At 48.6% G+C, this 25,274-nt stretch overlaps 2 long non-coding RNA genes across 2 annotated transcripts; one reads left to right on the top strand and one right to left on the bottom strand.

Moving 5' to 3' along the window:
* Positions 1-695: 695 nt before the first annotated feature.
* Positions 696-22,868, bottom strand: LOC123582790. The gene is made up of 3 exons (XR_006704556.1): positions 21,838-22,868; positions 931-1,435; positions 696-810 (listed from the first exon to the last, which is right to left on the bottom strand). It is a non-coding gene; the product is annotated as an uncharacterized LOC123582790 (long non-coding RNA).
* On the top strand, positions 21,156-22,379 carry LOC123582791. Its single transcript, XR_006704557.1, has 2 exons — positions 21,156-21,310; positions 21,668-22,379. It is a non-coding gene; the product is annotated as an uncharacterized LOC123582791 (long non-coding RNA).
* Positions 22,869-25,274: the final 2,406 nt, after the last annotated feature.

The following is a 25,274-nucleotide window of genomic DNA, read 5'->3' as shown; positions in this document are numbered from 1 at the left end:
GCCTGGTTTAAACATCCACTGTTTGGTCTGTTAAGGCAGCCAAGGCAATATCCAAACCAGCATCCCTGCCGTGGAATACTTCGAAGACACTGAAAAGAACAAAGTGGTTCTAGAAGCACCTCTGCGACACGATCCCCAGGATATACTGTGGATTAAAAAGGCAAGTTGCAGGGGCGCCTGGGTGGCTCGGTCGGTTAAGCGTCCGACTTCGGCTCAGGTCGTGATCTCACGGTTGGTGGGTTCGAGCCTCGCGTCGGGCTCTGTGCTGACAGCTCAGAGCCTGGAGCCTGGCTTTGGATTCTGTGTCTCCCTCTTTCTCTGTCCCTCCCTGCTCTATTTCCAGGAAATAGAGACCGCCCTGAAGACATCAGGGTAAGTGAAACAAGTCAGACACGAAAGGCCACAAGTTGTATGGTGCCACTTACATGAGGTGCCTGGATTAGTCTAAGACAGACACAGAAGGGGGAACAGTGGTTGCCAGAAATGGGAGGAGGAGGAAGTGGGGTATGATGGGTCAATGGTAGGGTTTCGGTCTGGGAAGGTGAAAGTGTTCTCCAAATGGATCCAAAATAATGTGAGCTATTTTTTTTTTAATGTTTATTCATTTTTGAGGTGGCGGGGGGAGACTTTGTGAGCAGGGGAGGGGCAGAGAGGGAGGGAGAGAGAACCCCAAGTAGGCTCTAAGCTCATTGCAGAGCCTGACTCGGGTCTCGAACGCATGAGCGGTGAGATCGTGACCTGAATCGAAATCGGCAACTCAACCAGCTGAGCCACCCAGGCGCGAGTTATTTAATACCACCGAACTGTGCACTAAAAAATGGTTAAAATGGTAAGTCTTGTGTATATTTTACCACAATAAAAAAAAAAAAAAAATCAGTCTAAACGAAAAAGGACAGAAGGGGAAGGAGGAAGGGAAGGAGGGCCGCACACCTGTGACACACGGGGCTCTGGTGGTTGAGGGGCTTCCCGTGCCCTCTGGAAAATACTCAAAACGCTTCCCCTTCTGTCGTGGAACGCTTGGTGCCGTAAACTTGCTTCCAAGCCACATGGACCTACAAAGAAGTGATGACTCACGGGGCTTTGAATTTCTATTAAGTGGAAATGTTACCTTTCAAAACCAGATATGAAGCCACCAATTCTTGCTGAAGAACAGAAAAGAGAAAAAGACGAGGTGGGGTCACAGAGCCCCAGGACAGAGAACACTTCGAGGGACATTTCAAGGGGGCTGGGAGTCAGGTCAACGAGGGCCGAATAAATAGGAGCCGTGGGTTTAGAGATCGGGAGGCCGGAAGTGACCTTTCCAGGAAGGGCATCCCGTGTGGCAGGGGCACAAACCTGCTAACGATGGGTTACAATCGTCCCTGGTGGCGCACACCCACACGCCGCGTACACACACCCGGGAGACCGTGGGATGATCCGCATGGCACCCCGTTCACTGAACAAAGCGGTTACGGAATTACATACATAGTACGACTTTAATTGCGTTAAAATCGAAACAACAACAAAAGACTAGAGGAAACCTATCCAAATAGGACCCATTGTGTTTGGGGCCTCCTTTGTCCTATTTTTCTATTTATACATCTGATTTCATGAACACGTGTTACTTTTACAATAGCCGATAAAAAACCCACACCTCCGTGGAGCTGTGTCACCGTGGTGGGGACCAGACCATAAAGAAATAAACAGCGTGTCGGCTGAGGTGACCTGGAAGAAAAATAAAGCAGGGTGAGGGGGCCAGGGGGTGCCAGGCCGAGGGGATTATTTAGTAGAGGGTGCTCAGGGAAGTGGCAGAGAGCAGGGACCTGAAGAAATTGAGGGGCAAGCCTTTGTAGATGCGAGGGCAAAAGCGGAAATGTGGCAACGCTGGGGATAATTTGTGCACGAGGATATTCAATGCGACATTAGTTACAACAGTGAGAAATTAGGAACAACTTAAATGCCGAGTAAGAGGGGAATCGTTCAACAAAATGTGGCACATCCATGTCATGGGTTGCCATGCCGCACTTTGAGAACGTCGACTGCCACCGACAGACGCCACGCCCACTTCCCACGTTAGTAGGACCAACGTGACGATGACGTCAGGGGGCAGGGCCAGTGACCTGGGAGACGGGCGCTCAAGGTCACCATGGGGCAGGTCCCACATAGCAGGAAAACGGTTTCACTACACCATCTCATTATCTGTGTTGAAGGAACAATCCTCCTTCTAGAAACCCATCCTAGGATGATGGTGATGATGATTTTTAAGTAATCTCTACACCCAACGTGAGGCTTGACTTGCGACCCCAAGATCAAGAGTTGTACGCTCTTCCGACTGAGCCAGTTGGGAGTCCCGGTCCTAGGATAATTTTTAAATTGACAAAGCAAGCCACGCTGTTACTTACGACAATGAAAAACTAGAAACGGTCCAAGCATCCAACATTGAGTTAATGGTTAGGTAAAATACAGTACATCCAGATGAAGTTTGATGAGGCCATTAAAAGTATGTTTTGAACAGTTTTTTTAATACTGTAGGAAAATGCTTGTGATAATAATGTTAGAAAAAAAAAAAAAAAAAGGAAGTCAATACTCAAATTGTATACAGCGCAATGTCATGTAGGAAAAGAAAAAATATCCTGGGGCGCCTGGGTGGCTCAGTCGGTTAAGCGTCCGACTTCAGCCAGGTCACGATCTCGCGGTCCGTGAGTTCGAGCCCCGCGTCGGGCTGTGGGCTGATGGCTCAGAGCCTGGAGCCTGTTTCCGATTCTGTGTCTCCCTCTCTCTCTCTGCCTCTCCCCCGTTCATGCTGTGTCTCTCTCTGTCTGAAAAATAAATGAACGTTAAAAAAAATTAAAAAAAAAAAAATCCTTCCGTAAATATGAAATAAAGGTGTTCAAAATGTCATTCATGGCTGCCTCTAGGTAAGAATATGGTTGTTGTTAACTGGTTTTTTTTTTTTTTTCAACTTCTTTCCTCTTTCTTGAACTTTAAAAGTTTGCTACAAAGAGCACATATTATTTTGATAGCTATAAAAATCATAAAACTTTAAAACCTTAAAAATCACTTTCTGGGGAGAAGCCAGAATAAACACATGTGGGAAAGTGGGGATAATAATTGTAGGATATTTTTTTTTTTCATAAAATGGGCTCTCAAGGAAATTTCTTTTTGTAATTGAATAGTATAAGGGGGGCTTGGTCCTCAGGGTGAAATTATGATTTATTTATTTATTTTTAGCTGTTGTTTTCTGTTTGTGTTTTTAGCGATGGGAGAGATTGGACCTGACTGAGGAAAGCACCAGCAGAAATAAAGCAGCGAAAATTCAGGAGCCGGGCGCTGTGGGCAAACGGGAGGGCAGGCTAATGAGGCCTAGTAGGCCCTTTTCAACTCAGAGTTAAAAAAAACCTTTTTTTATGTTTATTTATTTTTTGAGAGAGAGAGAGACAGAGCATGAGCAGGGGAGGGGCAGAGAGAGAGGGAGACACAGAATCCGAAGCAGGCTCCAGGTTCCGAGCTGTCAGCACAGAGCCCGACGCGGGGCTCGAACTCACGGACCGCGAGATCATGACCTGAGGTGAACTCGGCCGCTTAACCGACTGAGCCACCCAGGCACCCTCCCCCCTTTTTTTTTTAAATGTTATTTCTTTTTTTTAATGTCAAAAACAGTTAAAATGTCTCAGCTGATAGAGCAGTGTCACCCTGGACGCTGAGAGGAGGGACGCACCCCCAGGTGGGGGGAATGTCCTGACAGACATAGATGGGGGCTGTTTCTACCCCATCACTGAATCAAAACAGCTCTGAGTCAGCAGGAAAGTCGGAAGGGCATTCGGCTCACCCCAGCAACCCTGTCTGTGTGTCTGTCACCCCAGCCACCAGGTCCGTGCGTCTGTCTCAGGGCACTGGGCTGCACCGACCTGAGGATTGCCCCCCCCCCCCCACCTCACTCCTCCTAGTTAGAACTGTGACTCTCAGGACGGATGGTACCCTTGGCACGGTGGGGTGAGAAGGTAGCGGGAAGGGGGTGGGGAGGTTTGGGGAAGGCAGGTCACAGAAGGCACCCCATCGCCACAACCCTTTGGCCCAGGAGACCCTAAAAACCGACTGGTGAATGGATAACGAAGCGTCCAAGCCAAGGGACGCTCCTCAGTGGCTTTAAAGGACCAAATTCCTGGTAGGAGCAACTTAGAGGAACCTCGAAGACATTATGTATAGGGACAGACGCCGTTCTCCACAGGTGACGTCCTGCATGACTCCACATTCTGTAACATTCCCAAAGAGACAAAGCTATGGGGAGGGAGAAGAGGTTGGGGCGGGGGTGAGGGGTGGGTGACCCCCCTTTTCGTGGGGGACAGAACTGACCGATAGCGGTCGCGAGAATCAGGCCGGCGGTTGCCAGGAGCTGGTGGTGGGGCGGGCCTCCAGGATCAGCAGGAGGGAATCTGGGGGCAGTGACAGAAATATTTTGTATTTTGACTGCAGTGGCGGTTACGTGGCTTAGGCATGTGCCAAAGTTCCTGGAGGTAGACACCAGAGAATTCATTGGACTGAACGCAGGTTAAAAGGCAAATCAATAAAGATGTAAAACTTCAATTAAAAAAAAACAAAACATCTTTTTTTTTTTTTTTAATTTTTTTTTTTCAAACGTTTATTTATTTTTGGGACAGAGAGAGAGCATGAACGGGGGAGGGGCAGAGAGAGAGGGAGACACAGAATTGGAAACAGGCTCCAGGCTCTGAGCCATCGCCCAGAGCCCGACACGGGGCTCGAACTCACGGACCGCGAGATCGTGACCTGGCTGAAGTCGGCCGCTTAACCGACTGCGCCACCCAGGCGCCCCATAAACAAAACATCTTTAACGGGGCCCGAGGTGCACACCGGTACTCCCAAGATGGAGGTTTTACCCGTTCCTTGGAAAACACACCTTGAAGAAGAAAGCCGAGCAAATGGAGTAAAGTCAATAATCAGACTCAAAACAGAAGGAACCCTTTGTCTTTCACGGTGTTAGAGCAATACCGAATGACCAAAGACTTATCGCAGGGGCACTTTTTGCAATTTCAAAGATTAAAATATGCCTTAGGAGCATATTTCAGAAGAGCATATTTCCAGAAGGAAATGGAAATGGAAAAATGGAACCTTTTTTTTTTTTTTTCTTAAGACTCTTGAGGGGAGAAAGTGAAACCCAGAATTCTCTACCCGACCGATTTGTTTTTCATCTGAGAGGTCAAGATACAGACACTTCCAGATATGGAAGCCTCAGAAAATATATCACCCACGTGTCTCTCCTAGAAAAAAAATATTTCAAGGCATGCTTAGTCATCTTGGAGACGAACCAAAATGGAGAATTCAGGAAAAAGAAATGTAATAGTACAAAAGGATTAGGGACACACATTAAAATCAATTAAAATATAATTAAGCAACTTAGTGCAAAAGGAAGAAACAATTCTTCACAGAGGATATATATATATATACACATATATGCATTTATATATATTTATATTTATTTATATATATTATTTACATATATTTATACATATTAATATATATTTATATGTTTATATTTATTTATATATATTTATACATATTATTAATATATATTTATATGTTTATATTTATTTATATATTATGTATATATTTATACATATTATTAATATATATTTATATATTTATATTTATTTATATATATTATTTATATATATTTATACATATTATTAATATATATTTATATTTATTTATATATATTATTTATATATATTTATACATATTATTAATATATATTATTTATATATATTTCTAAATATATAAAGATAAAGATTTATAATATTAATATTTATAATATACAAATATTTATGAATATATATTTATATATAAATATATATTTCTAAATATATATATATTTTTAAATAACTGAAAAAAATGATCATTAAGCGCTGATGAAATTAACACGACTAAAAGGTAGATGTAGATGTAAAACTTCTAGGTACAGTATAAGCCACCGCATTTGACAGCCTGTTAGGAGAACAGTTCTGCATGATTTACTAGGGTTGACATCAGGAACATGGGAGTCACTTCATATGGAGGGTGGGCATTTCAATGTCAAATTTTTAAAAAGTCTACTTAATGTTTGCTAACAATTATTCAATGGCTTTAAACATACTCTTAATTTAAAATCTCTGAGGAGATTAAGAATAGAAAGACATTGGGTGGCCTGGGCGGGTTAGTCAGTTAGGGGTCCCACTTCAGCCCAGGTCATGATCTTGTGGTTCATGAGTTCAAGCCCTGTGTCAGGCTCTGTGGTGACAGCTCAGAGTCTGGAGCCTGCTTCGGATTCTGTGTCCCCCTCTCTCTCTGCCCCTCCCCTGCTAGCACTCTGTGTCTCTCTCTCTCTCTCTCTCTCAAAAATAAATAAACATTAAAATATATATATAAAGAATAGAAAGACATTTTTCTAACACGGTAAAGAATATCTCAGGGGCACCTGGGTGGCTCGGCTGAGTGTCCAACTTTGGCTCAGGTCATGATCTCATGGTTCATGAGTTCAAGCCCCACATCAGGCGCATTGCTGTCAATAGAGAGCCCACCTCAGATCCTCTGTCCCCCTCTCTGTCTGCATCTCCCCAGCTCCCGCTCTTTCTCTAAAAGGTGAAATAAACATTAAAAAAAACAACAGCAGAATCTCTCTCTCAAACCGACAGCCAAACTATTCAAATTGGCTCTGAGATACGACGTGGATGATGTTTAAGGATCCAATGCTAAGTGAAATAAGCCAGTTCCCAAGAGACAACACTGCCTGACTCCATTTCTCTGAGCTACCCTGAGTCGTCACGTTCGTACAGACAGAAATCAGAAGGATGGTTGCCAGGGTTAGTGTAGGGTATTTTTTTTTTTAATTTTTTTTTTAAAGTTTTTAAATTTATTTTGATAGAAAGTGCAAGTGGGGGAGAGGCAGAGAGAGAGAGAGAGAGAGAGAGAATATCCCCAGTAGGCTCTGCACTGTCAGTGCAAGCCTGACATGGGGGTTTGGATTCACGAATGGATGCATAGCCAACTGAGCCACCGGGGCGACCCATGAGAGTTACTGTTTACTAGGTATGGAGTATTTTATAAGATAAACAGAGTCCTGGAAATGGATGCTGGTGATGATTGTACCACATCATGAATGTATTTAATGCTACTGAACTATACACTTGAAAGTAGTTAAGACGGGGGTGGAGGGGGTGGGGGGGCACCTGAGCGGCTCAGTCCGTTAAGCATCTGACTTGATCTTGGCTCAGGTCATGATCTCGGGGATCGTAGGAACGCGTCAGGCTCTGCACTGACAGTGTGGAACCTGCTTGGGAGTCTCTCTCTCTCTCTCTCTCTCTCTCTCTCTCTGCCCCTTCCCCCATTTATACGCTCCCTCAAAAAAAAATAAACTCTAAAAAAAAAGTAGTTAAGATGGTCAATTTTATGCTATAGGTATTTTAACACAATAAAAATATCTAAAGACTGGAAGGGAGTAAACAAGAATAATGATGGGTCGCAAGCGACTATGAGTAATTAATTTCCTTTATCGAACTATTCATGGTAATATGTGTCTTTTATGATTTAAAACCAAGTGGAAAACCCAGCCCCCCAAAATCAGCTCTCAGAGTAGTAATCACAACTACCTCCGAATTGGCTCCTGCTAGGAGCCAGTTACTGGACAGGTGCCACAGAGGTGGCACAGAGGTGTCATCTAATGTTCCAGCCACTCCACAGAGGCGGTGCATTTGACACGTGACAAACTGGGTCTTTCGAGGACCATGTGAAGACATTCGTAAATCTTTTCAAAAAGACAAACGTAAGGGGAAGATGTATTTAGCTCCTAGGAGGGCATGTAATTGAGCTTCTGTTATGTGCCCATGTGTTCTGGGTGGGGCAGGCCTTCCAGGTGAAGAGAGCGACATCACAGAAGGTAGGAGGCAGAGCAGGGGTGCGGGAGGGGGCCTCACAGAGCAGCTGAGACCTGGGTCAGCCTGGGAGGAAGGGTAAGCCAGGGGTGCCGTGGAGGCGGGTGGGGGGGGGGTGTCCCGCAGCAAAGCAGTGGTGCCTCCAACGTCCACACACGTGAAAGCAGAAGTCACCGGACGGTCCCTCTGCAAAGACTTGTGACACTAGGGACCCTCCTTCACGGACAGTACTCTGCAGACGTTTAAGAGAACACAGCCACAAATGTCGACTTAAGTCGAACCATGGGAAATTGCCACTGTCCTTTACAAGGCCGTCACCCATCAGCAAGTTCATCTGGTTAAGCGAACATACAGTGTGGTCTTCCCTTCTTGTTGTGAAGAAGGAAAAGGCAAGCGTGCCTGTTTCCGTGCCGGGGTGGGGAGGGATCGGGTGGGCCCGAGAGGTGGGCGCTTATATTTTCGCTTCAACGAGACACTTCTATATGGCTGGCTCAAATTCATCACAATTAGTATGGTGATTGCTGTTTTTCTTAATAAAGGAAAATTAATTAAGTATGGAGGTTGACTTAAGGGTACTTTAGCCCTCCCGGCTGACCTGGTGCTGATCTAGGCTCTGTACGCAATGTACGTCCTCAGTCACTTATTTCTTCTTTTGTTAAATTGAGGGGATGGAGTGGATCAGCGAGCTCCCCGAACCTGGACGCACATGAAAATCTCCTAGGGGCCTTCGCGAAACAAAACAAAACCAACAAAGAAATCAGTAGGCCTGGGAAGCTGCACGTTGACCAGTCCCTCCCCAGATGGCTCACATGATCAGTCATAGATCTGGGGACCCCGGACCCGAAGAATGCATAGTTTTGTTTCTAGCGGTGACATGGCTTTATTCCGCTCGCTTGGTGTTTCCGTCTTTCCCTCTTCAACGGAATCCGTCCCCAACCCGGTAAGACCTCCAACTTCGCATCGCAACACTATCTTAAAGAACCCTCTAGCACCCAACCCCTTCAGCAAAGAAGGACCAGAGCCAGATCAGGAGAAAAAGACTATTTTTACTGTTCAAATGCTTCACATGGATTAAGCATTTGGTTTTCCTTGGATTATTATTTTTTCCATGAATATAAACCGTTTTGCATGTTGGAACGCTTCTGCAAACAGAGCAGTTTGTCTTTGTGTTTGCTCATTTAAAAACAAATATTTGCCTGTCAAGCAAATACTGTCTCTTAGGATGTGCTATTAATAGGATAATTAGGCAGCCGGTAATGAAAAGGATTGCTGGTAATTATGGCAAGATTTGTTTTGGCATTTGAAGGCAGCGATGGAGGCTGGAGTGCTAAAATCTACCTTAGAGTTAATTAGTACAATTAGAACACACCTGAAAAAATAGCCCGGCTAATGAACACTTCAGTCTGCTTTTAAAGTGACAGCACCCGGTGGTTCCCGGGGCTGCTTGGGCACCCCCTGCCCTGGCGTCTCTGGTGGGACGGAGGCCGGCGGACATGACCGAGACCTTGAGTTTGCCTGGCCTCAGTTTTCGAAAGAGCTCATTGTCTCTGGTCTCCTTGTCGACCCCACCCGCACTCGTCCCACGTTCTGTCTGAAAGCCAGCTCACCTGTCATCTACTCCTTTGACTTTCATGACAACCCGTTGGTTAGGTTAGGTTGAGCTTGCTTGGTCTGGTTTTGCCGTTTTCAGAGAAGGACACTGAGGACCAGAGATGCCCAGGGGTTGCCCAAAGCCGTAGCTGAGGTCAGTGGTTAGAGGTGAGGTCAGAGGTCACAACCTGAGCCTCAGAGGAATCGGAGAAGGCTTCGGAGAAAAGCGGCTGTCTGATTCCTGCAGCGTCCCCCGCGTGTCACCACATGCTGAACTTGGCCGAGTCACCGTTGGAAGCCTGTGCCTCCAGCCCGCGACACTGGTGAACCTCCCTGCTAGCAAGTTACTGGTGTGAATTAACGAACATCCTTCAGCTTAGAAAATAGTCTCGGACATATCCTTTCCCCACTTCCCTGGGGGTCTTCTTCCTGTGACAGAAGTTCCCTCCGCCAGCAGGCAGGCGTGTGGGCGTGGCAGCGGTGGCCAGTGGCGGTGTGGCCGCCTGAGCGCCGGCGGGCCGTGCATGGGAATTTGAGTACACACACAGACACACGCACACGCACATGCACACACAGACACACACACACGCACACGCCCACACACACCTGGGGTGTGCTCGAGCAGCCGAGAGGGAGCAAAAAGGCTGTCAGTCAATCTAAGGAGGGCTTTGCACTTTACGGCAAATGATTCAGCCTCTTGAAAGGCTTAGTCTCCTCCTCCCAAAAAACGGGAACGAAGTCAGTATCCGCGTGGAGGTCTGTCATCGAGGGTACAGCGAGGCAAAAGACACACCCGGCCCATCACCATCACCATAATTATCACCACTATCGATGCTGCTGTAAAATGGGCTTTCTTGGGGCGCCTGGGTGGCTCAGTGGGTGAAGCGGCCAACTTCGGCTCAGTTCATGATCTCACAGTCTGTGGGTTCGAGCCCGGCATCGGGTTCTGTGCGGACAGCTCAGAGCCTGCTTCAGATCCCGTGTCTCCCTCTCTCTCTCTGCCCCTCCCCACTCACGCTCTCTCTCTCTCTCTCTCTCTCTCTCAAAAATGAATAAACACTAAAAAAAATTTTTTTTGTTTTTAAAATGGGCTTTCTTGCGGACCCTCTATGTGAATGGTCCAACCCGTGAGTTGTCTCGTTCAGACCTTTGGGGCCATTTGGTGGGACAGCAAGGAAAGGAGGGTAGAAACTCCAAGAACACCACACCTTTCCCGGATTCATCAACTCTGTTCCCTACGCAGGCCAAATCCTAAACCCCAGCATCCTGCCAGAACAGGATAGAGGCTCAGGCCTGGGATCTGGGGCTGTCTCAGTCTACACTTCACCTTCTACAACCTTTGCCCTCAATGGCAAACAATAGCAGGCAGCGATTTCACCCGACTTTCAAACGCAGCACTTAATATTCACAGAAACCCCTCGAGGCAGATCTCATCTTTTTAAGAAGGAGGAAATCGGGGCTCGGAGAGGTTAGGTAACATGTTCTAGGCCACAGAGCCTGTCAAGTCAACATTGAACTTGAACCAACTGGCCCCATGCCCAGGCTCTTTCCATCTCACACAAAGTGGTGCCTTGCCCATCGTCCAAAGTCTCCTGTCGAGGACCTGGGGATTTGGGGCTGCTATGGGCACGTTCCTGGCCTCTCGACCACCCCATGGCCATTAGCGTTCGAAGCCACAGGAATGGGACGGGCGTTTTGTAAACGGAGCTCAAAGAAGAAAACCCCTCCCGTAAACCCTGAAATCGATGTCCCTTGCAGGAGCTGGATTTGCACTGATTAATTAGAAAATTGCATTTATATAACCCTTTAATCTGTATTTATGTGTTGCTCAGGGTGCGGTGAGCTGGGTGGGGAATTACATCCAGATTAGCTTTGATCCGTAAGCAGCCTGGATTGGAGCTTTCTATGCTACAAGGGGAGGATCAAGAGGATTTGGGACTGGGACCCCCAGCTGAGGGCTCTAGCCCCCTCTCCTACCTTCGACCCAATGAGTCTGGGGCCTTCCAGAGCTGCTCAGTAAAGCTTGTGTGGCCTCCTTGGTCAGGCCAAGCAGCGAGATTACCCGAAGAGCTAATTTCAAGCTGAGCTGGCCCTTGGTTTCCTAAATAAAATTGCTTTTATTTTGTCTCAACACGTGTTCAGCAAGCTTAGAGATCCATCAACCTGCGGAGCTTAATACAAGCTGTGCCAAAAGCAGCCTGTGTCCTCCCCAGAGTGGGGGAAGGGAAGCAGCAGGGGACAGGCCTAAACTCCCGCGTGTTAGAAAGACCTTTAGTAGATGAAGGGTATTGACGTAGGGAATCTTAATAATTTGTGATGTTTTGAGGGAGTTATTAAAGTATTTCAGCTTTGGTTGTCACTTTTTTTTTTTTTTTCTTTTTCTTCTTAAAGTTGGATCCACAGATGGGCCTGGCTCGGGGGAGATGTGGCTGTGAGGGTCATGGGAGGCTGGGTGACTGTGGCTGTTGGTGTAGAACTCACCGATGTCCCGTCTAGGCTGCCAACCGGGGCGGGTGAAGGGAGTCACGTTGGGCTCCATGGTGCCGTGGGGAGGGACACAACACGGCTGGAGTTGGATTCCAGGGCCAGGAGCCTCCCACTGTCCCCACTGCTGCCGGGAAGTTCAATGCCATTCCTCTAGTGTGGCCAAAAGTTGTCGACCTTGGCCAGTCTGCTGTCCTACCCGGGCCTGCCCTTCATCAGTTACAAACGGAGAGAATAGACCAAATGACTGCTGAGGCTTATTCTAGCTCAACTATTCTGATTTCACAAGCATCTCCATGGATCTCAGAGCCAATCAGAGCAGCAAGTCCTGAAACTCTCTAATACTCCAGAGCATTGTGGTTTCAACGTGCACAGGTTCTGCGGTCAGTCTGGCGGGGAGAGACGCATTCTGGTTCTACCACTTTTGAGCCCCACAGCCTCAAGCAAGCTCCTTAACCTTTTTTTGCTTTGTTTTCTTCCCCCGCAACCTTGCAGGGGTGATCCCAAGCACCTTCATCACAGAGCTGAAGTGAGAAGTAGATGAACAAATACGCGTGAAGCTGCTGGAACAGTACCTGGGCCCAGCGGGCCCTCGATAGTGGTGGTCATGATCGTGATAATGGTGGTCGTGATCGTGATAATGGTGGTCGTGATCGTGATAATGGTGGTCGGTGACGTCATCACCCTCCCTGTTGCAAACCACAGCACCCTCCTCCCCACCACCCCCGCTCCCACCCACCTGCACTCCTATAAGCCTGAGAACACACCCCCCCCGGACAGCTCCTGGGTTGCTCTTGAACTTGACTGTGCTGCATGGGGCCATGTTTCTTGCAGGACCTGCCAGGCTCTCACCAAGTAGCTGTCGAATGAATAGGCAAGCAACCTTGGCCCGTGAGCAGCACAGGCCTTCTTCCTTCACTCCCTGTCGTCGGATCCTTCTCGAAGATGAAAAGACTAAAGCTTCTCTGCACAGCCAGCATTCTGGATCGCACTCGCACTCTCTCACGCCTTGGGTAGTTTACCAAGAAAGTGCACATTTCTGCTTCCCAAGGGACCCAATGGCACCTCCCAATTGGAGAACCACCTTGACTGTCATGGAGGCAGAGAGGGTTTTCTGGGTGGATGTGAGTGGGGCCGTGCTGTGGAAATATGTATATATATTGGGAAATGGGGCAGCTCTATCTCCTTCTTGACGATGAGCGAAACTCATTCGTGTATTAAAGGCCCTGAGAAGTCCTACAGCACGAAGACAAAATTGTTCAGCTTCACCGTATGCAGGGATTGCCAAGAGTTTCTGCCAAGAGTCCTCTTTTCGTGTGATTCCCCTCACTGGCCTCCCACAGGATTCGATGGCAGCTTCTGATCCTTCCTGGTTCCAGCAGACTGTGCTTCCTCCCCCAGGAAACGATCGATAAACATGCAAGATGCAGCCGTCCCAAGAAGTGGTTCAGTGTCCTCATTTCTTGGCCTAAGGGAGAAGGCGGGAAGAGGAAACCAGAACCATGTGGCCAGCCTCGCGCACTGTCGTAAAAGGAGCCCCGGGACCCCTGACCCAGGGCAGCAGGGAGAGAGGTGAGACGGAGTTCATGAAGAGCCAGGAAGCCCAGCATGAGTTGCCCACCATAAATAAATAAATCAGGGGGCCACCCGGCCAAGCAGGTTGTATTACGTTATTTGAGCAAGGCTGCTAGACATCTGGACGTTTCTGTTCGCCCCCAGCCCTCCTGTCGCCATAAATTTAAGCTAATCCTGTGGGGCCCCGGATCACAAGAATAATCCTCACATCTGTGTGGGCTTTTCAGCTTTTGAAAGCTCATTCACAGAATTATCTCATTAGTTTCCCTCAGGGCCTGTGGGAGGGACTCGGGGATGATCATCTCATTTGGCAGAGAAGAGGCTGAAGCCCAGAGAAGGAAAGTGACTTTCTCAAGGTCACACAGCAAGGCAGGGGAAAAGTAAGACTACTGTGCAGGTCTCCTGATTCCCAGCCCAGAACTCCCATGACCACAGTGCGGCCTTACAAAGAACACCCGGAGACACGGACGTCTCCCCCATGCTTGCCACAGTCATGTGGTCAGTCCCCCTGCCACCACATGAGAATAGAATGTAGGTAGGAAGCCATGCTTTAAAGATCGTGGGCTTCAGAGTCAGACACCCAAGTTCAAACTCTGGCCCCGGCTTCTTGGTCATCAAACCTCACACAGTGTGGTCGAGTTCTCTGTGTCCATTTCTCACCCCCAAAGTGAGGAAGAAAACCCGGCAGTGGGAGCTATCTGTTCAACTGCTCTCTATCACTCTCTTCTTCTGATAATGACCCCCAAACTTTTGCGACCCATCTCTCCCCCAACTCCAACCACGCGGCTCTGGAAGAAGTTTCCCATCACAGCATTCCCTCCTGCCTGGCTACAGGAGTAGACATCCAGCCCAGACCAAGCCAACAGAGGCCTCCCCTGAGATGATTTTCAAAGTGAAATAAAGGAAGACCCCCTTCTTCCCTGGGGGTAAAGATGAGAAGATGTGACCCCAGCCTCCTGGAGAGAGCTGGCCTGTGGGCCTGAAGCTGATGTGCAGAGGAAAGCAGAGCAGAGATGGGGAGAGAGCCCTGGGAATATCCAAGGCCCGGATGCTCCTGCCCTTCCCCTGGGTCACATGAGCCTGTGAATGACCTGGAAGTACCTCCATCCAGCCCCTAGGACCCCATTCACTGTCCCGAATGTGTGAAAACCAGGAATGAGGGGCCCTACCAGCACAAGTGCCGGGAAAACAGGCAGCGATCTAGGAGACCCCCAAACAGCACTCCATATAATGAACAAAGGACCTGAGTCCCCTCAGTTTTCTGAGACTCCTAGGAGTTCAGAGCTTAAAGGAATTTAAAGACCAGAGTCCTGATCTCTCATTTTGACATCAGGGTGAGGAAATTCACCGCATGTGCCTGGATGTTGAATTCCCACCGAGTTAGAAAGTCATAGGACACAAGGCATCCAGAATTCAGGACCCCCGGCCTGCCGCTCTTTTGGCTGCAACCCTTGCTCGCACACTGAGAGGCTTAGAGGGGAAAAAGAGAGGGGATACACCCGGATTCTTTGCTCTTCTCAGAAGTGGTTATGAGGCTCAAGCCAGATTAGACAGTATGTGGCTAGGGAAGGCTTTATCAAAGTCTCAGCACTGTCCAAAAAAGCAAGAGATTACTACAGTGAAATTACAGACTCAAGATTCCCTGGACACAGCCTGACGCCCCCCCAGGGAATTAATGGTAAGCCAGACTGTGTAGGAAGGGTGAGGGAGGCAATTAGAACTGAGCCCAAATCATCTCCCAGTGAGTCTTGGCCAGGTAGCCGTTAACTCAGTCTCCTGCCTCCCCTGCCTTCTACCCCCTCAGCCACCCAGTTACCTGAACGTGGGGAGTCTTGTCGACCTATCAACAGTCCTGGTTTGTCTGTGATTGAGAGTTTCCCTGAATTAATAGCTACCTGACAAGACTCACTAGCACCTGCCTCATTGCCATGGTTTTTTTATAGTTTGGTCTCCCCCTGTACCCTGAGCCACTGTCTCTCTCACAGGAGGGGCCATCGTTTGCACAGCTAGCCTCAAATACACCCACATCCTGTGCCTCTGTCCGTGGTCCTGAAATATTTTTTTGGTGCACTTAGGACCAGGCTATTTCTCCTAAGGCTGGGACGCTTGCTGGTTCATGCAGGTATTCACTCAATATCTTCATCAGTTAGCTTTGACTGTCCAAGAAGCCATCCCCAAACATAAAGCATCAAAATTTAAAAAAAAAACATTATTTTTTTCTCACAAATCTGTGGGTTACTTAGACCATCTTGGTTTGGGCCATCTTGGCGATCTGTGGTCAGCCAGCGGTTTGGCTGAAGTTGGATGAGCGAGGATGATCTCGCTCATATGTCTGATTGACAAGCTGTTGGCTGGGGCATCTCGGTTACCTCCTGTGCAGTCTCTCCGGCATGTTAGCCCAAGCTTATTTGTATGGTGAACTCGGTGCTCCAAGCCCACAAGAGAAGACAGGATCCAATGCTCAAGTTGTTTACATGTCTCTGCCACATTGCTAATGTTCTATTGTCCAGGGCCAATCACCTAGACAAGGTCTGAGTCACTGTGGGAGAAGAGTCCCCAGAGGGAACACATGAAGTCGAATGACTGTGGCTGGTTTTTAAAACCAATCTGCACTCCTTGCACCCTCAAAACACCACGAGGCCACAAGCAACGGGATGACCTTCTGGCGAAGCCACCGAGAGACAAGTTTGTCCCAGAGCTGTTTTAAGCTGAGAATCACTTGGCCTCTGCTGAAATCACTTTCATAATTGTATCACGAACAATTAAAAGTCTCTTTTGAGCCTTCCCTGTAACATTCAAGGCTACACCTCCAGTTCTTGCAGCATCAGAAAAGAACTATTTTTTCACTTCTAAATGAACAAAAACATCTTCCGAATTGCAAGCCTTTTTAACAATATCCAGCAATAATTTCTTTCCGTTGTGCATGGCTAGGCAGTAATCTTAGTAATCTTGGATGAATGCAGAGGAAATCTGAAGTGCGGTAGAATTCTCTGGTCCCCAACTCCCCAGAAGGGAGGAGGCTTTAGAGAGCACCTGCTAGGGGGCAGAGCCTTACATAAATTCTCATCTGGTCCTCCCAACAGTCCCTCCTTGAGAGTGCCCGTGGAGAAAAAAACACTGATGTTGGAGAGATCCGGTGTCTTGGCCAAAGTCACAGAGGTGGCAAGTTGCACGGTGAGAATTCAAAACCAGAAGTTCTGACCTCAACATGCATTCTTTGCAACACAATCATTAATGTCCTCAGGGCTGCAGCGTTTAGAGTCATGGTCTAGAGGCACAGGCTCTTTGATCCCAGCTCTGCCTCCAGCTCTGATGTGACACTGAGACAGACACTCATCTGTCCCCTTTGAGCCACTGTTGTCTCATGTGCAATATGAACATGGAAATACCTGTGCCTCCTAATCCGGGCTCAGGCAGGGCAAATTAAAACAGCCTTGGGCTGCTTCCCTATACCTTGAAGAGCAAGTCTTCTAGAGTGATCCTGGCAGCGCCTTTCAAATGTTAAATGTGTGCCCTTGATCTCGCATTTCTACTTCAAAGAATCTGTGTTAAAGAGCTATGTCTATGTGTGATTTGGGGTGTATGCACAAAGATGTTTATTTCGGCACTGTTTATAATAGCAAAAAAAAAAAAAAAAAAAAAAAAAGCCCAGAAATGATGTAAATGCCAAAACGAATTACATTTATCCGTTTTGTGAAAAAACTGTTGGTCATTTTACTTACTTATTTGTTTGTTTATTTATTGATTGAAGATCTAATTGGCTTTATTAAGTGATTCATGAATCGGGCAACATCCCATCTAGCAAGTAGAGATGCTTCCTATCCATCTTTTTTAAAGGCAGAGAAAGACTTATGGATGAAGATATGTGTCCAAGATATATTATTTTAAAGAGTATAGTAGATCTATAACCAGAAAAACCACTAAAACATTCTTTAAATGAAAAGAATACATTTTAGCTTGGTAAATAAATTTATAAATGCTTGTTTAGGTTCAACAAGAGAGAAGGAAGACTGAAAGAAACCCAACAGATGGTTAACAACTACTGCCTCTGGCAATGTATTAGTTTTTTGGGTTGCTGACTTGGTTTTCCTTTCCATAGTTCTATATTGTTGAAACATGTGCACCACAAATATTTATTATATTTTTAATGTAAAGAAAAAGCATGGAATGCCTGGATGGCTCAGTCATTTGAGTGACTGACTCTTGATTTTGGCTCAGGCTATGATCCCAGGGTCATGGGATTGAGCCCTGAGTCAGGCTCCGAGTGCCCCTCTACCCCACTAGTTCTCTCTCTCTCTCTCAATAAAAAGAAAAAAGAGAGAGAGAGAGAGAGAGAGAGAGAGAGAGAGAAAGGAAGGAAGGAAAGAAGGAAGGAAAGGAAGGAAAGAAAGAAAAGAAAGAAGGAAAGAAAGAAGAAAGAAAGGAAGGAAGGAAGAAAGGAAAGAAAGGAAGGAAGAAAGAAAGAGGAAGGAAGGAAAGAAGAAAGAAAAGAAAAGAAAAGGAAAGAAGAAAGAAGGAAAGAAAGAGGGAGGGAGGGAGGAAGGAAGGCAAAGGAGGAAAGAAAGAAAAGAAAGAAAGAAAGAAAGAAAGAAAGAAAGAAAGAGAAAGAGAAGAGAGAAGGAAGGAAGAAAGAAAGAATGAAAGAGGGAAAGAAAGAAAGAAAGAAGGAAAGAAGGAAGGAAAAGAAAGAAAGGAAGGAAGAAAGAAAGAGGAAGGAAGGAAGAAAGAAAAGAAAAGAAAGGGAAGGAAGGAAGGAAGAGAGAGGGAGGAAGGAAGGAAAAGGAGGAAAGGGAGGAAAGAAAGAAAGGAAAGAAAGAAAGAAAGAAAGAAAAGAGAGAAGGAAGGAAGAAAGAAAGAAAGAGGGAAAGAAAGAAAGAAAGAAAGAAAGAAAAGAAAGAAGGAACAGAAAGAAAGAAAGAAGGAAGGAAGGAAAAGAAAGAAAGAAGAAAAAAAGGAAGGAATAAAGAAAGGAAAGAAAGGAAGGAAGAAAGAAAGAGGAAGGAAGGAAGAAAGAAAAGAAAAGAAAGGGAAGGAAGGAAGGAAGGAAGGGGGAGGGAGGAAGGAAGGAAAGGGAGGAAAGAAAGAAAGGAAAGAAAGAAAGAAAGAAAAGAGAGAAGGAAGAAAGAAAAGAAAGAAAGAAAGAAGAAAAAAAGAAAGAAAGAAGGAAAGAAGGAAGGAAAAGAAAGAAAGAAAGAAAGAAAGAAAGAAAGAAGAAAGAAAGGAAGGAATAAAGAAAGGAAAGAAAGGAAGGAAGAAAGAAAGAGGAAGGAAGGAAGAAAGAAAAGAAAAGAAAGGGAAGGAAGGAAGGAAGGGGGAGGGAGGAAGGAAGGAAAGGGAGGAAAGAAAGGAAAGAAAGAAGGAAAGAAAGAAAAGAAAGAAAGAAAGAAAGAAAGAAAGAAAGAAAGAAAGAAAAGAGAGAAGAAAGAAAGAAAGAAAAGAAAGAAAGAAAGAAAGAAAGAAAGAAAGAAAGAAAGAAAGTAAAAGAACAAGCACAATTCCAGTGCTGGAAGAAATTTTGAAAAGGACCCTGACCCACAGAGAGAAGCTTGCCATGGTCACCTAGCCAACCATCGGTAGAGTCAGGCCGAGCCCCTGGCCTCTCGATGCCCAGCCCAGGCTGGTTTCACTCATCAGAACAAGACCTTCAGAAAGCATGTAAGCCACATAAACATGAAGAATAGCTAATGTCGTACCAGGGGAAAATCCTGGTCAGAGTGCAGTGAATGGCATTCAGCCTTGGCTCAGCCACCTACCTACTGGGCAAAGTCACTTAACTTCTCTGAGCCCTATTTTCAGCATTTGTAATATGAGACTGATTATGTCCACCTCCCAGGGCTGTTCTAAGCCTCAAATAAGACAGGCAGCAGGTCCTGGCAGCAAAAGCATGAACTTGAACCCTAAACAGATCTGTGCTCAATTATTCAGTCCCCTTCTCTGAACACTGGAACTCGCAAAACCCACCTTACTGGGTTGTTGGCAAGCTAAAGTGACAAAATTCATGTCAACCACTTGGCACGGTCTAGGGACTCAATACGGAAGCCATCATCATGATGGAAAAGCTCTGTGAGGACTGATGGGCTTGGCAAGGCTCGCGCCAAGCATCGAGGTCTTGTGATTCCTGGGTTGCCTTCCCTCCTGGCCCCCTCGTCCCATCTTCCCTCCTCCTTGAGGCAGGATGCAAGTTCCCTGGTGCCCCAGGGCTCCGGCTCAGTGGGGAGCCACCCTCTGACACAGCTGCTCCTTTGGCCAAGGGCAGAAGGCAGCTCTACATTTATGGGCCTTGCCGAGGCACAGCGTCACTCCTGGGGAGAGAAGGGCACGCTTGGAGTCTGGAACCAGACAGGGACAGATTCAAATCCTGAATCGGCCCCTTCCAGGTTTTAGGACCTTCGGACTGCATTCTGCAAGCAATAGGAAGCCACGGCAAGCTGTTAAGAGAGTGGCCCGATTTGAGAGAAAAGTGGGTTCTTTTCTCCATATGTGAACGCTTGTCTCTGTTCCCAGACGCAGGAATGAAGAAGACATAACCCTTCCCTGTGCCTTTTAGGACGGAGGGAATCTACGCCGTGTCTTCCGTAGCCAGTGCAGGACGGGCTAAGTGGGAGCGAGGGACGGGACATTTAGCGGAAGGATATTGCAGCGTCAGAGGGTAGCTTGGGTTTGGGGACTGGCCAGGGACTTGGGGCGAGGGAGAGACCTTCCCAACCCCCTCACTGGGCTCAGGGAAAACACCCCCCAGGGGCCCGGGTCAGGCCTCTGCTCAGCACCATGCCTCTGGCAATTCTCCCTCATCCCCCCCTAGTCCCTGACTTGGCTCTCCTCCCTCGGACTCACTTGACGTACAACACGGATTGCACCGAACTATATGCCAGTCTGGCCCGGAATTGCTGCCTGGTGCCCCCACCCAGTGACCTGCCAGCAGCTGGGTAGAGAAGGAGGACGCCGGGGCTCTGTGACTGACTCCGGGCATGGGAGGGGCATGACTCTGCATTCAGCTGGAGCCTGTTTTGCATCCTAAGCACAAGGGTGGTCCTCCCCTGCCACGACAGAGCCACCACGAACTGCCCCCCTTCACCCCTCTCCTAGGAGGTGTCCGTGGCCTCAGCCCCATGTGTGTCCCCGAGGAGCAGCCTCCCCCCCTCCCCTCCCCCTCCGGCCAACCCCCCCCCCCCCCCCCCAGTCTACCGCTCGAGCTTCTGACTCGCCACCGGGAAAACACGACATGAACACGCAAAGCCACAGTGAGTCAGTGGATGTGTGGTTCTGACGGCGAGGTGGCGAAGAGTCAGAGAAGGGAAAACCCCGAACGGTCCAGCTTGCAGGAGCCGTGGGGCTCTGTCTCTCGCCAAGAGCCTGGCCCCGGCGCCACAGGCCAGGGGCCGGCCTGATTTTGAGTTCCCACGTTGGGTCTTTATTTTTTTTATTTTTTTTTTTTTAACGTTTATTTATTTTTGAGACAGAGAGAGACAGAGCATGAACGGGGGAGGGGCAGAGAGAGAGGGAGACACAGAATCGGAAGCAGGTTCCAGGCTCTGAGCCATTAGCCCAGAGCCTGATGCGGGACTCGAACTCCCGGACCGCGAGATTGTGACCTGAGCTGAAGTCTGACGCTTAACCGACTGAGCCACCCAGGCGCCCCCCCGCCCACGTTGGGTCTTTAAATGAAGGCACGAAGGGCGCGGCCGCGAGGAGAGGCACAGCGGTAGGCCCGCCGAGGCTCTAGGCCGAGACAACAGAAGCTCTCGGCGCATCAAGCAAAGGTAAAGGACACGTGTATTCAGGAGGAAAAAAAAAAGAAATAGCGATTCTCTGGCACTTTCTTCTTCTAGCAAGCCTTCGCTTCTAAGTCGGGATGTGGGTCTCTGCATTTTACTTCCAGCGTCTGCAAGAGGCTTTGCTGCTTTGTTTCTGTTGGCGTGCTGCCTCCCCACCACCACCCCCCCCCCCCGGAAGGTAAGGGCTGGGAAGCTGCAGGGACCCTTCGTAGTCAAAGTGGGGGGGGGGGGGGGGTCCGGGCCAGCCGCACCGGCGTCTCCTGGGAGCTCGTTAGCAATGCAGTCTCAGACCCCACCCCAGACCCACGGCATCAGACTCGGCCTTTTTCGCTTGTTCCGCAGGTGTTTCCGGTACACGTTGGATAAGTCACGCCCCGAGGCGGGTGCGCTCCGGCCACCGGCAGGCACCGACACTGATCGCAGGTAACGCGGGGTGTGGGGGGGGGGGTGGTCACTTACGATTTTTATAGCTAACTGGAATGTCCATTTATAGCGAGTGATGCATGGCTTACCGAAATGGCCGAGTGACATCCACTGCTGTGTCTCAACAGTGAGTCGACTTCCGGGAAACGTCCATTGTACGTGGATAGTAAGGCGTGCTCGGATACGATGATGCCTCCCAGGAGGGAATGAGGTGACTGTTCCCAGGAGGGCCGATCCGGCCCGGCCCTCAAGGTGGGTGGTGGCGAGGACACAGCTGCACACAGAAAGAGGGGACTTTGCCAAGGTCACGCGGGGGAACTGTGGCGGAGGCAGGACTGGAGCCCAGGGCTGTAGCCACAGGTCACTGGGGTGCCCCTTCCCCCTTTAAGCCAACTGCCCAGCTGCAGACCTGAGCCCAAAGCGGGAGCTCTGGCCGCAGTAGCCTCGGGAACTGGGGCATTTGCAGGTGACATTAGGCAAATCAGCGGCGTAAATGGCTGTTACTGAAAATGAAGGTATCATGTGGCCTGGGGAGGCCAAGGGTGAGTCATTTCAAGATGAGCTGTCTCCCTCCACCCAGGGACCACGGGGCACCCAGTTCTTCCCTCATGAATAAACACTTTAAGCTGTTCTGCGTAGGCTGAGAAGCCCAAATGTGTTCTCAGTGTCCTCTGGTGAAGTTTTGCAAGTAGGAAACCCGAGCAAGTGGGGAAGGAGTTGGTCACTGATCTTCAGCCTGGCTTGCGGAAGTCTGCTCAGATTTCTGGGATAAGGGCATTCAGCTGTGTCACCAAATAAAAACAAAACAAAACAAAACAAAACAAAACAAAACACCCCTGCATAATATTTTAAGGTTTTCTCAGCCCTTTCTGACCGACTTGTGATTCAGGATCGTCAGTATCTGTCCAATTTTGCACTTTTCCTACAGTACGGAATAAAGTGGCAAAATTTGCCATCAAGTCTCCTGTCCCCTCTCCATTACCTTGTTCCCAGCTCCTTATCCTGACATGCAGTCGTGTCATCAATATGGCCTTAGTCTAGCTTTCTGTCCCACACCGCGTTTTAGCCCAAATATACCATGAATCACACGTGGCCCAACCACAGCCGCCTTCTGCAATTTCCCCCACCCTGCATTCTACAAAAGCCCGGCCCCTCTGTCTAGAACTTCCTCTAGCCTCATTGAAATCCTTCTTCTGCCAGTTGCAGTTTTTAAGCGCCCTTTCCTCCAGGAAGCCTCTTTGGATTGTCCCCGAGCCCTATTGGGAACTCTCGCAGCCCTCTGTTGTGACCTTGTTATGGCGTTTAGAACAAGCCTCGAATCTCCGGGGTTGTGGTTGAGTTTCCCTTACCTCTGCGTTCCTGGCTTCCTTGCCTGACTCCCAGAGATCCTTCCCGAATTAAAGGACCCGGACAAGTCCTAGGTTTGATTCCCAGCTCACTGGCAGGACTAGTTAGGGTATGACACCGGGCCAGTTACCTAACCTGATGACTCAGCTGTAAAATGGGAAAATGAATCACTTCTTCGCAGGGAAAGCATAAAAATTAGATGAGGTGGCAGGTACCGTGTGCGTAACTTACAGCTTGGCACCTGCTGGTACCGTGGGTAATAATAAAATGTAACGCTATTTGGAGCGAAAGGCAGATTCTGGGCCCCCGGCACATCCTGCCCACTTCCCACTGGCCCTTCTGCCTGGCTGTGCCTCCCTCACATTCCGGCCCCCAGGCCTGCTCCAAACCCTCCCCCTCTCCTTCACCCCTGTGTCTTCAGTAAAGACCACAGGCACGTAAGGGGTCTGCAGTCTTAGCTGCGCTAGGAGACAATGATCCGGTCCCCCCACCCCCACCCCCCTGTGAAGGAACCAAGGCCCCAAGGCTGCAGCTCTCAGACCCGGAAGGTTCTGCGGTTTCCAGAGTGTCGTTTCCTCCCCCAGATCTGGCACAGATTTGGACGCCGAAACGCCGCTGAACTTCTCCTTCTCTGTTTTCGCAAAACAATGGCCCTTTCTGAGTCTGCATCGTCCCTAATGAATGTACTCCTACGAGAGAAGTATAACTTCCGGGGCTCTCCTCTCTGAGCTGGGAGGAGACCACGGGGCAAGAAAACATTCATTCCCAGGACACACGGAGGGATCCATCCCTGGGACAGAACATGGAGCAGGCCGGCCAAGCCTGCCCGGGAGCAGCCGGGGAGGAGCTAGAGGGCAGCTCAGGGGACCGCCACAGGAATAAAATAGGAAGTAGGATTTTGCAAGGGCTCGCGACGAACGCTGAGAGCGCCCCTATGAGGGAGGCTCTCTTTTCATCCCTACATCACTGTGGGGATCAAGGCAACAGACACTGGCTCCATTTTCTCTTAAGTTATTTATTTTGAGAGAGAGAGGGAGAGAGAGAGTATGTGCATGAGCAGGGGAGAGGCAGGGAGAGGGCGAGAGAGATCCCCAAGCAGGGCTCGATCCCACGAACCACGGGATCACGACCTGAGCCGAAATCAAGGGTCAGACGCTCAACTGACTGAGCCACCCAGGTGCCCCGATACTGGCTCCATTAAAAAAAAAATTTTTTTAATGTTTCCTTATTTTGAGAGGTGGGGAGGGGCAGAGAGAGAGGGAGAGAGAGAATCCCAAGCAGGCTCAACGCTCAGCGCGGAGCCCAAAGCGGGGCTTGTGAGATCAAGACCCGTGCCGAAATCAAGAGCCAGATGCCCCACCGAATGATCCACCCAGGTGCCCCTGTTTCCATTTTAAACATCACACAGCTCCATTTGGTCTAAAAGAAAAAAAAAACCTACTCAGATGCTCAGGAGAAGGCGGGACAGGGGTGTCGGGCTTGGAGTACAGGGATGTCTGCCCAAGCCCAGCTTGCAGTGCTCACTCCTTTGAGTTAAAGCACTGAGTGAGAATTCAAGGAGTTAAGAGGAAGAGGGAGAACACGCTGTTCTAGCTCCTTCCCAGGACGGGCGATGGTCAGATACATGGCCCGCCCTTCCCTAGCAGAGCTCCGGGGCCCCCGGGTTAAGTCCAGCTGAGAAAAGGCAGGATCTGGCTCAGAGGTGTGGACACCACACAAGAAAAACCTGAGAGGCTCTCTGATGGAGAGAGGACCTGGGTGGTTTTTCTTGTAGCCCAGTCAACAAGCTGGATTTTTTAAAAAATTCCCGGGTATCCACTTTACGAGATCAGGGTTAGAAGACAGGGTGAAGGTCAGAGCTGTCAGCGCCCTCTGTCCGAGCAGGCTTTTACCACGGATTGTACTGTGTCTCTTGTGCCACACACAGGCAAGAGTCCGTAAAGATTGAACGGGCAAGCAACCTATACGTGATGATGGCAGACTTCATCTGGAGAGTTCCTGAGTTTAGTTGGGATAGTGGATTGACGGCTTTAAAGAATGGCCCCAACACACACACACACACACACACACACACACACACACACCCCACATCCACAGCCATTGCTACATGACTTTCACCGAAAAGCTGGAGATGATTTCCCTACCCTTGAGTCTAGGCTAGCTCTTTGACTTCCCTTGG

Source organism: Leopardus geoffroyi, chromosome B3, assembly GCF_018350155.1.
Source record: "Leopardus geoffroyi isolate Oge1 chromosome B3, O.geoffroyi_Oge1_pat1.0, whole genome shotgun sequence".
Classification (NCBI taxonomy): domain Eukaryota; kingdom Metazoa; phylum Chordata; class Mammalia; order Carnivora; family Felidae; genus Leopardus; species Leopardus geoffroyi.
This window is presented reverse-complemented; position numbering and strand designations above follow the sequence as displayed.